The sequence below is a fragment of the Lactuca saligna genome, chromosome 7, assembly GCF_052625555.1.
Source record: "Lactuca saligna cultivar CGN05327 chromosome 7, ASM5262555v1, whole genome shotgun sequence".
Classification (NCBI taxonomy): Eukaryota; Viridiplantae; Streptophyta; class Magnoliopsida; order Asterales; family Asteraceae; genus Lactuca; species Lactuca saligna.
In genome coordinates, this window is record NC_136423.1 from 45,580,915 (window position 1) to 45,594,090 (window position 13,176).

Consider the following 13,176-nt stretch of genomic DNA (forward strand, 5'->3'; position numbering starts at 1 on the left):
GATTTTGGAAGGATGCCTTATGTGCGTGTTATATGTGTATCAGCTTTATGAACTGCATGCTAGCATAGATTAGTAAGTGATATGATGGCCTGATTAGGATATGCTTGGTTATGTGTACTCAATGCACGAATGTTGCTTGCTTTGTGCTTTTAGGAGTTCAAGTTATCTTTTGCTTACTAGTAAACGAATATGTTAAGTTACATATAACGAGGACTAAATAATTTCATAAGGTTAGGTTTAGCCTTATTTTGCAGCTCTCGTTTGAGTCTAACTGTTGTAGGGTAGGACCTCTCATTCGAAGAATTATCTAGCCTTAGTGATATGTAATGGTATTTGTGAGCTAGTTAGGGGGAGATAGCAGGAAATCCTTATGCAGCTGGTGGCGGAGAGTGGGATGGTGATTACCTTAGGGCAAGCCTAGGATGAGAGTAGCGCATGAAGAATCAGTAGTAGAAGGGACTCGGTGAAGTCAAGGCAGTTCTTGAGGAAAGTACGGATAGATGTCGAAGGTAGTATGGGATCGTACTACTAAAAGCAGAGGATCTATACTTGAATCAAGGAAGGTTGAGTTGAATCCAAGGAACTTGTAGTATATGTGATCTCCCGAGATATGATTAGTATTTTGATGTTTGTTATGATGTGATTTCAGAATGGTGGTATTACACACTAGACCAGTTGGCATGTCAGGTGTCGGTGAGGGATCATGCTCAGGCTCTAGTGTCGGGCAGCTAGATGACCAGACGAGGGAGTTCATCTCCTCTGAGATCACGTGCAATATTATGGACCAGACTCCTGTGATCTTTGGAATGATCAAGGAGGGTATTTTGGAGATTTTGCATAAGAGATTGAGTGCTTTCCGCACTGAGGTGGCAGCCATGATGGACGGCCATCAGGGCTGGGCAGAGGCGCCTATGGCTAAGAGCAGGGTAGGTTAGGCTTTTCAGTTGACAGCAGAGGAGGCACGAGCAACTCCTGGCATGGCGACAGGTATGTATCTTCTCCTTATCTCTTTATTTATATTCATTATAGCTTATGTTTATGTGTTTCATTATAGGATCGTTCCTTACTAACGATATATATGCTCTAATATTATTTGATTCGGGGGCTACCTGATCTTTTGTGTCGCTCGTGCTCAACAAGCGATTCTTAGGGGCTCCGGGGGAGCTAGATTACCCACTTGATGTGGAGATAGCAAATGACAAGACCTTTAGGGTTGCGAGGGTTCACCGATGTTGTACACTACAATTGTTTGATAAGCAGTTTTCTGTGGATTTGGTCCTTATTCCCCTTAGGGGGAACAAGGTGATAGTTGGTATGGACTGGTTGACCCCCACTAGGGCAGTGATCGACTACAAGCAGCAGCTAATGAGGGTTCGGACTCCTTGTGGGGGAGGGTTAGTGATTCATGATGAGAGGCCGCAGGGTGGACCGACTCTATGTTCAGCAGTGAAAGCGAGGGGCTACTTTCAGTAGGGTTGTGCGGGTTACGTCGCATATGTTATGGATAGTCAGGACAATGGAAAGACGACGGTGGATGATTTACCGGTAGTGCGAGAGTACCCAGATGACATATTGGTTTACTCCAAGACTCAGGAGTAGCATGAGGAGCACCCGAGGGAGGTGCTGGAGACATTGAGGAGGTAGAGACTTTTCGCAAAGTTTTCCAAGTGTGAGTTCTGGTTGCATAAGGTACGGTTTATGGGGCACCTTGTCAACCAGAAGGGTATTCTAGTCAATCCGGCCAAGATAAAGGCCGTAATACAGTGGGAGATTCCAAGGTATCCAACCCAGATTCAAAGTTTCCTGGGTCTAGTGGATTATTACCAGAGATTTATTCAGGATTTCTCCAAGATCACTGTTCCCTTGGCCCGAATGACCAAGAAGTCGGTGGCCTTCCGTTTGGGGCCTGAGCAGTAGGCAACCTTCAAGACTCTCAGAGAGTGGTTATGCGAGGCACCGATCCTGACGTTGATGGAGGGAGTCGATGATTTCTTGGTGTAGTGTGACGCTTCGATCACAGGCATGGGAGCGGTATTGATGCAACGGGGTCACGATAGCTTATGCTTAGAGCCAGTTGAAGCCTCACGAGGCTAACTGTCTGACGCATGATTTAGATTTGGGGGTTATGGTTTTCTCCCTTAATATTTGGCGACATCACCTCTATGGAGTCTGTTGTACCATTTATACGGACCACAAAAGTTTAAGGCACCTCATGGATCAGCCGAACCTAAACATGAGGCAATGTCGGTGGTTAGATGTGGTGAATGATTACAAATGTGAGATCCTTTACCACCCGGGCAAGGCCAATGTGGTGGCCAATTCCCTGAGACGCAAGGCGGTAGTGACCCCGATTCGATACATATGTATAAGGATGACAGTAATTACTCTATTGCTCGAGCAGATCATAGAGGCGCGAGTTGAAGGCTTGAAGGAGGAGCTTCGGAAGTGCGAGCGGATCATAGGCTAGGTGGCCTCCTTTGGTTACGATAGCCGTGGGCTGTTGACCCTACATGGGAAGGTCTGGGTACGATACTGGGGCGGGGTACTGCAGATTCTGATGGATGAGTCCCACAAGTCCAGGTTCTCCATCCATCCCGGGGGAGACAAAGATGTACAGAGATTTGCATCTTGACTATTGGTGGCCCTGCATGAAGAGGGATGTATCCTAGTAAGTTGAGAGTCGCTTGACCTGTAGGAAGGCCAAGGCAGAGCATCAGAGGCCCCACGACAAAATGCAACAGTTAGACATTCCCATGTGGAAGTGGGAAGATATCACTACGGACTTCATAACTAATCCTCCCAGGATTGCACGCGGAGTGGATTCGATATGGGTCATTATGGATCGATTGAAGAATAGTTCTCATTTTATTCCGATCTAGGAGAGAATATCGACCGAGAAGCTGGCCAACATTTATTTGCGGGAGATAGTGGCACGACATGGAGTGTCTATCTCGGTGGTGTCAGACCGAGATGTTCATTTCACTTCCAAATTTTAGAAGCGGTTTCATGATAAGATGGGTAGTCTTCTTCACTTCAACACTGCTTTCCACCGCCAGATAGATGGACAGAATGAAAGGATGATTCAGACTCTTGAGGACAGGCTACGCGCATGAGTCTTGGACTTCGATGGCAGTTAGGATATATATCTTCCATTAGCAGAATTTTCGTATAACAACAGCTACCACGCCAGCATTGACTGACCTCTCTTCAAGATGCTCTACAAGAAGAAGTGTAGGACCCCAATCTGTTGGGGCAAGGTTGGTCAGAGAGTCATGGGTGTAATGCCCAGTTCCGGGTACGTATTTTTAATATAATTTTTTGCATTTTTACAGTAAGACTCGACGAGTTGGAGTCCCACCTATTCTAGTAGATGCGAACTTTAGGATGCAGGTGGAAGAGTCTAATCGTTGAGTCGGAATCCCCGACTCGACGAGTAGACATGTCTGGATGAAACCCTAAATTTGAGGGTTTGCACCCTATTTAAACAACTTATAGGGTCTCCACTCTAGCCTCCATCACCCTCAGACTGTCTTCACACAACCCTAATCAAATATTGAGTGTTGTTGAGCTTTTTGTGCCATTTGTGAGTCTTTGAAGCTTGAGAAGAAATAGGAAGCTTGGGAGATCAAGAGAAAGTAAGTAGATCTAGAGGTTTTGGCATATTCCCAACTCATTTGAGGTATTAAGTTGATACCTTAACTATTCATTTCTTAGATCTCTATTTAGGGCTATTTTCTACTATTTCTAAGTCTTAGTAAAGCCATATTTAGGATTGTGTGTGTCAATGGGGTTATACTTCAGATCTTGAGCCTTTGTGGGTTCCCATGACATAAAAGTGCCAACTTTATGGCAATGGGAGTCCCATGCACCATATAGACTTCATTTTGGGTCTTCATGAGCTAGTTAAACCATGCATGCACATAAAGTTCGTAACTTTACATGCTATATCGATCCTAGGAGGTCATATCTATGTTTTGGATGCATTAAGCCCGACTGAAATCGACTATGTAGACGTGGACTTTTGGGGACTTGGCGAGTCGTGCATGGGAATAGGCTGGTCGTGTCATGGTTCCCCAACCTTTTCTATTTCTGATCAATCTGGTCGAGTCTAAAAGAGGACTCAACAAGATGGACATGAATATAGACTTGAAGTTCAAAGAAATCGACGAGCTCAAGGATGAACTCGGCGAGTTCAAGGAAATGTCCCAACTTATATAAAGAATTCAACGTGTTCAAGGAAGAACATGGCGAGTCAAGGACTAAACACTTCAACTTGTATGAAGCAGGTTTCGAAGAGTTCAATGATGAGCTTGATGAGTCATGAGCAAAAGGTCTCGATTCTCTATAAAGGAGAAATCGACAAGGTCTTGAAAGACTCGATGAGTAGGATTAAAGTTCCAGTATTTTGTGGATTATGGAACTCGACAAGTTGGTGGACCAACTCGGCAAGTTAAGTAAACCAGATGTTAACTTTGACAAAAAGTTAACTTTGGCCAAGTTGTTGACCTTGAATTTGACTTTGACCTAAGTTGACCCTTGAAAGGGTTATGGGTATGAAATGGTAATTATGGAAGGTTGCTATGTGTAGGAGTTTCAGAGGAGTTGATCCTAGCATCAAGGACTGTTCAGAAAGTTCACGACATTGAGGCGAGTTACCTTCCAGTAGAAGTGGGTCGAAGGCACCAAGGCCGGCCCACTAGTAATAATTATAGCAGAGGTAAATGTCTTTGTGATAATTATCTGGTATATTGGTATATGTTATGATTATGTGCTAGTATGCTATGATGATATGCGATATGTCATAAAAGGGGTAGCATAGACCCCAGTACCTATTGATAGGGCCGAAGGGGTATGCTAGCACCCATATAAGTTACCTATTGATATGGCCGAAGGGGTATGCTAGCACCCATATAAGTTAGGCAGTATATGACTTGTATGTTTATGCACTTGGATGCTATGTGGTAGAGTCAGGGATGAAATAGTTCCCAACACCGGTCTAAAGGACCGAAGTGGTAGGCTGGCACCCTGATAGGCTAGGCAAGGTTACCGGTCGACGACACCGAAGAGGTAGGTTAGTACCCCTATATTCTAGGCGAGGTTACCGATCGACAGGACATAAGGGGTAGGTCAGTACCCTGATATGCTAGGCAAGGTACCGGTCGACGCGACCAAAGGGGAGGCCAACACTCGGATATGCTAGGCAAAGTATCGGTCGACATGACCTAAGGAGTAGTTAGTACCCAATTATGTTATACAGTATGTGTTATGGATGGTATGTGGTGTGATGGGGGAACTCACTAAGCTTTGTGCTTATAGTTTTCAGTTTTGTTTTCAGGTACCTCTTCATCGAAGCAGAAGAAGCTGGCACGGTAGCAGCGCATCGCAAACACACATGATTTATGCATTATGAGATTCTTTGGATTGTACTTAGACATTATTACTATTCTTATAATATGCTTTTAAAACAGGTGATTATTGTTTTATGAAATGATGTGACTCGATGGCGTTTTCTTATAAATGCTTTCTAAATAATTATATCAAAAGTGAAATTTTTGGTCTTGAAGATTGAGATGTTACAATGGGAAGTACTGAGGTAGTACTCAAGACTACAGAGTGGATCCAACAGGTTCGGAGCAGGCTCCAGACTGCTCAAAGTCGGAAAAAGAGCTACGTTGACAAGTGGCATTCAGACTTGGAGTCTCACGTGGGCGATATCGTCTTGCTGCAGGTGTCACCTTTGAAACGTGTCATCTGGTTTCGGAAGTGGGGAAAGCTAGGCCCCAGGTATATCGGCCCTTTCAAGGTTTTAGCCCGGGTGGGCAAGGTGGCGTACAAATTGGATCTCCCAGTGGAGCTCAGCCAGATCCACAACACTTTCCATGTTTCCCAACTATGGAAGAGCTTAGCGGAAGATTAAGCAGTTGTGCCTCTAGAGGACATTCAGGTTGATGACAACCTGAATTACATCGAGAGACTAGTAGCTATTCTCAATAAGAAGATTAAAGAGCTAAGGAACAAGAGGGAGGAGCTGGTAAAGGTGCAGTGGAATCACCATAGGGGTTCAGAGTGGACTTGGGAGCCCAAGGAGGAGATGAGGGAGTGTTACCCGAAGTTGTTTGCAGATGCAACAGACTTCGAGGATGAAGTGTAACTTAAATGGGGAAGAATTGTGATGCCTGATTCCTGGTACACATTTAATTATAATTTATTCGCTTTTGTAGAGCTTCTCGATGAGTTGGAAACCCCAAACTCGTCGAGTAGAAATCAAATTTGATGAGGGATATTAAGTTACCTACTCGACGAGTTGACGTCCTTGACTTGACGAGTAGGGTTGCCAGGATGAAACCCTAATTTCGGGGTTTTGCACCCTATTTAAACATCTTAATCCCCACCCCCAGCTTCATTGACAACTCCCAAGTCCCAAACCCTAACCCATGAAACCCTAGTGCTTTGCTTGAGATTGTGAGCCATTTTGAGTGATCTTTGTGTGATTTTGAAGCTTGTGGAAGAAGAGAAAGCTAGAGGGCTCAAGAGGGAAAGAGCAGATCCAGAAACTACACATTATTTGCTACATTTTTGGGTAAGCAAGTCCCAACCTTGCTCAATGGTTTCTTTGATCTCTTATTTTCATCTTTATGAGGGTTTTGGTCCAAGTACGCTTGCACATGAAGAATGGACGACCCAAGTGGGTATTCTTCCAGATTTAGGATCTTGAAGGACTATTATGGCATTAAGGTGCAAAATTTATGCCATTGGAGTCCTCATGCAAGCCATAGAGTGTCATTTTGGCCCTTTTTAGCCCAAAAGGTCATGCATGGAAGTAAAGTATGATACTTTTTGAGTTCATTTTGTATCTAGGACTTAGATCTTGGTTTTCATGTTTTGAGTTGGAGTAATAAGGATTTTAGATAAAGATCTATGTCCTAAGGAACTAGGGTTTTAGCCACCAGAGATTTGTTACACGAGATTTCAGCAGTCAGCTTGAGAGTTGAGTTTTCCTCTAGTAGGAACGATTCGAAGGCCCAAATGCTGGCCCATTTATGTATGTTAGCATATGTCGAACTTAGGTTCGATGCCGGGGTTAACCCGATGTAGATTATATGTTCAGGGCGTTGTTCCGATGTCGGGGCAAGCTTGAGGAATGTATCTATGCTTGATGTCTTCGTGATTCTTGCATGCGTTTGTTTATGTGTTCCGGACTTCACTCTAATGTCGGGGCAAGACCGTGGAATGTTTAGTTGATATGTTATGTATCATATGTTCCAAATTCCAGTCTGATATTGGGGCAAGCCCGAGGAAGGTTTAGCTTATATGTTTATGTTAAGCGTTTATGTTATATGCTTGTTGATATGTTATATGTATACTGGACTTCGATCCGATGCCGCGTGGGGGCCGATGTCGGACTTCAGTCCGATGTCGGGCGGGGTCTGATGTAGTGGGCAAGGCCCAATGTATGCTATTATATGATTATGTGTATGCTATGTGGTAGTTTGGGGAGACTCGCTAAGCTTTATGCTTATAGTTTTCAGTTTTGGTTTGGGGTACTTCCACTAGCAAGGCGAAGAGCTCGGGATGACTGCATGGCACACACCACAACTTTTAGCCTGGGATGATTTACTATATTGTTTTGACATGATTTTGATATATTGACAATTGATTATAACATTTATGAGATACACAGTTTATGATTTTTATATGATATATGATACTCATGGTTTTTATTTATGAATTTAAAACGAAATTTTGGACTATATTTTTGGGACGTTATCAAGTTGGTTCTCTTTGTGCCCTTAATATTTTTTTAATAGTGAAGTCGTAGTGGAAGTTGAAGGTGGATCACAATATTTATGGTGCCAAGTTGTAACATGCATACATAACCTTTCCCAAAATCCTTCTGATTAGTTTTCAATTAAAGCAATTGCAGGCGTGTGGAACAATATAACAAGTGAAAAGAATGAAATGCATAAAAATGGAATTGTGTTAAGCAACATCCTGAAAAAAAAATCTGGGTTCAAGTGACAATATTTTGTTATGGCAACATGGGTGGCTAAACTGTGGAACACTAAAACTAAAATTCCCTAATCTGTATTATTTGAAGGAAAAGAAGAAGTGCTTAGTTGAAGACAGGGTAAAACATGGCAAAATTGAGTCGAAATGGATTCAAAATCCTGAGCAGTTTAACCTCACTTAGGAATTGTTCCAACTAGTAAATATCATTAGTTCATTTTGTCTTATCGGTGCTCTTGACTCATGGAGATGTAAACTTACCTATGATGGTAAAATATCATTGGAGGCTGTCATAAGGAAAACCAATAGGTTTGTTGCCTATAAACCTTAATATCAACATTCAATGGATGAAAGAAATACATATTAAGGTCACTTGTTTTGTCTATAGGGAAGATATGGGTCGAATTCCAACTGCTACATCACTTATACATAAGGGTGTTAACATCACATCTCCTATTTGTTGCCTCTATAATATCGATGTTCAATGCTCATACCATGTTCTAATCGGATGTCACTTTGCTCAAACAATCAGAAGCCTCATATTCAATTGGTGTGGATTGATCCACATAAAATTTGGCACTTCATGTGAACTCTTAAATTATGCTTCCAAACGGGGAAATTTCACTATGAAAAGGAGAATATTATCGATAATATGTTATGGAATGCTCTGGTATATATGGAAGGTCCGAATGATAAGATCTTCAAAAAAAAGTACTCAATATCTTTCGATAAACTTGTAGACAGTACTAAATATGAGACATTCCTATGGATTAAATGTTGGGAATCATAAGGGGGTGTTAAATGGGGAGGAATGGGGACTATCTCATTTTAATTGTTTTTTCCTGTAAATGTAATGCTCCCTATACTTTCCTACTTTTCATGCTAACTCTTTACTTTGCTAGTTAGCAGTTTGTTTACTATAAATCATTTGCTGTTTCCAAATAAAGGTAAAAGGATTTAAGAAATTTACATAAATTTAAATAATTATATACAAATTATTTAATACTTAATTAAATTTAAGAAATTTTCAGCAAGTGACATGATAAGGATGACTGTGGAAACAATTACATATTCGTTTTTGAATGTGGTTTCATTTTTTTGGTTGATCCTTAATACATGTATATATAATTTTGTTTTACTAATTTTATTTTATTTTGGATTTTATATATATATATATATATATATATATATATATATATATATATATATATATATATATATATATATAACTTTTATTAAAAGTTAAAATAAAAATAAAACTAGCCTATGTTCTCTCTCTCTCCTTACCATTACCACATGGACCCACCCCACATATTCTCATTTCCATACCCCTTCTTTTTTTTTTTTTCCTATTTTCATTATCGTTTTACATATGCACCACTACCATCCATCCTTCATAGGAGTTAAAGTGCCTACTTCTCTGGCCGGAAACTGAACCCTGCCCCCCCCCCCCCCCCCACCCCCTATGTCGTTACCTCAAACTTCTCAATACAATCATAAGAAAAATTATATTAAAATATAGGCAAGAAGGTGGTGAGAGAGGTTACTAGAAAAATCAATTTCCAGATCTTGAGCTCCTCCCTAGTTTCTTTAGAAAATAGATTTTCATAACTCGAAAAGAAGGATGTTTGGGAGGTTACTAGAAAATTCAATTTGTAGATCTCGATGTCGTCTCTACCCTTACAGAAAAATCATTTCCAAATCCAGAGAAAACTACAGTGAAGGGATGATTGTCGAAGTCGCTAGTGGTGATTTTAGTATTGGTGGTAGTCGATGGTGGTGGTTGCCAATGGTGGCGGTTCCAGACTATGGTGACAAATACTGTGTATATTTCTATGTATGTGTGTTCATGAGTGTATGTGTGTGTGTCTATATATATATATATATATATATATATATATATATATATATATATGTTTTGAAGAATAAACCCAAATAATCTGGAGTGTGTGTGTGTGTATGTTCATGAATGCAAATGTTGTTGGATTAGGTGTTTAAGCACATAATTATAATTGGTATAAACTTGAACTGATGGTAGAACAATCCTTTTGGGTTGCCCTCAAACCTAGCAATTGAAAATGATATCTTTTAGAGAGAAAAAGATTGATTTATTAATTTATTACTTGGTTAATATATTAATTGGAAATCAAAATAAATACTTTGTTAATATTTTATGAGAATAATATATTAATAGGAAATAGTATTATTTAATTGATAATTAATCAGAAATTAATTGGAATTAATTTTTGGATTAATTAGATTAATTAAAAGTTGGAGGACTAAAGGTGACAATGTTAAATAGTTGAATATTGAGGAATTCTAGAACCTCCTATAGGGAGGATGAACTCTAGAAGCCTTCTAGGGTTTACTTGGGCTTTAAGCGTGATTTGGATGCCTTAGAGAGGAAGTAAAGAATTAGGGTTATCTTGGAGACACCTGCCTTATCAACCACTTTCCTGTCACCTATATAAACCCCCCTGGGGTTGAATTTCGTCCATGCCTTCATTCCTAAGAGGAATTCTGATTTTTACATCTTTTTTTCTCTTTCTCTTCAAGATCCATGGTTGCTAGGGTTTAGGTGTGAATCATTAGAGGTGCAACACTTATGGTGCTTGCTTCCACGAGATCAACAAGAAGGTTTCATTGTAATTCTTTATAATAAAAATCAAGGTATGTTTGTCCTAACCCTAATTAGTATAATTACGAAAATATGCTAGGTATCCTAGGGTTTCTTATTTGTTGTTGAAATTTTTATATTCAATTAGAGAAGGCATAGATCAATTATTTAGGGTTGCATGCACACATATGATTTATATGTTTTTCATAATACCCATCAGTGGTATTGTAGTGTAGGTTTAGTTTTCTATTGAATTGATACAAATGTTAAACTTGAACAAATACTTCATGGACCGAATATGGGTTCCAAAGTTTGTAGATGTTATAAGACTAGTATTAAATGAGGCCTATGTGACTATGTACTCCATCCATCTGAGATTAGACAATATGTATCTAGATTTAATAACTCTTTATTGGTGGTCAAACATGAAGGCTAAAATTACTACCTACGTAAGTAAATGCCTAACATGTTCCAAGGTTAAGGCAGAACATCAACAGCCATCAGGATTGTTGTAACAACCAGAAATACCCGAGTGGAAGTTGGAACAGATTGCAATGGATTTTGTGAACAAGTTTCCTAAGACTGCTAGTGGTTAGGACACTATATGGGTAGTTTTCGATAGATTAACCAAGTCTGCCAGCTTCCTACCTATAAAAGAGGCAAAAAAATGGAGAAGTTGAACAGGATGTACCTTAGTACATCATATCGTCCTCAGACCGATGATCATAGCAAAAGCACAACCCAAACGCTTAAAGACATGCTCAGAGTATGTGTGATAGATTTCAGAAATTCATGGGACACTCATCTTCCATTGATGGAGTTCTCATACAAGAATAGCTATCACACAAGCACCAAGGTTGCACCATTTGAAGCTTTATACGGTCGAAAGTGTCGATCTCATATTTCTTGGGCGGAAGTTGGCAATACCCAAATAGCCAATAAGTTGACATGAAACACCCTACAAATAGGGCCCGAGATTATCCATGAGACGATTGAGAAAATAGTGCAAATATGAGAGCACATGAAGGCAACACGTGACTGTCAAAATAGCTATTCTGATATAACACGCAAACCCCTCGAATTCCATGTTGGAGACAGGGTTATGCTTAAGGTCTCTCCTTGGAAAGGAGTTATAAAGTGTGGAAGGTAAGGAAAGCTAAATCCTAGGAACATAGGACCATTTGAAATTCTCAAACGGATTGGTCTAGTGGCCAATCGATTTAGGTTACCCGGAGAGCTCAATAATGTGCATGACTTCTTCCATGTGTCCAATCTTAAAAAGTGTCTCTCCAATGATACACTTGCATTCCTCTCGACGATATCCAAATCAATCACGAGTTAAACTTCGTCGACGAACCAGTCAAAATTGTGGACATAGAGGTCAAACAACTCAAGCACAGTCAGATTCCCATAGTCAAGGTACAATGGAACTCAAAGAAAGGACCTGATTAAACCTAAAAATGAGAGGACTAAAAGAAGAACAAGTACACGCACTTGTTCGAAAGAATCCCAACGATAAGAGAAAATTTTCGGACGAAATTTTAAAACGGGGGGAGAATGTGACAATCAAGAAAATGTATGTCACCAGTCACTGTTAAGAAATAGTAGGAATCGATAAAAGTAATAGCTTAGTATTTTAATGTTTGATTTTATGAATAAATATAATCAAATATGTTGTTACATTTAGAAATAGTTCGACGTTTAGACTAAACAATAAGCATCCAAAAAGTTGTATTGTCTTTTACAAATGGTTAATGTATTCGTAACATACTCGTCGATGTGATTCCAAGGATATAAAATTGGTATAAATCTGACTCCGATTGGAGGAGTTATGATTTTTGTAAAAATTAAAATAAACTGTATAAATAATTATTACGACGTCGAAACAGTACGTAGAGATTGGTTAAGTTTTGACTAAAGTTATAAATAGGATAATTGTAGTACTCCTCAAGATAAGATCTTTAGGAAAAATGATGTTGAAAATGAGGTCTGCATGAGAGAGATATTATTTTTGTAAAATGATTTACTTTTATTCCCATTGGGTAAAAGATGAAAGTTAAAACTAGCCACAATAACTTAAAGGAAGTTTGTAGTACTAGTTGAGATCATGACATAGATATAGAGAGGATAAAGATCTGAGCTTGTATGCTTAAGATAAATATTTTCAAAATATTTTCTATGCACGCGAGGTGCACATCTTTACCCAACGTGCATCTTACACAGGATTCAATCGGTTTGCAAGTGACATGGCTCATGGAGAGAGTTACATGTGGCAACTCCTTATGGAGCCATGATGATCACGCGCGACACGCACATAGATTTGTGTCACATGGACGTTAAAACCCCAGCTATAAATAGAGAAGTATGTAGTCTCATTCTGCACACTCTAAACATTCGACTTTCTATCCCTCTGATTGAGCTACTACAATCCCAAGGTACAAAGGAGTCCCGAGCCTGAATCAACCCTACACCAACGTTATCTATCACAACTAGCAAAAATTGGGGTCGAGATTTTATTCATGCACAAACAATCTCTCTATGTAACCTTGTTG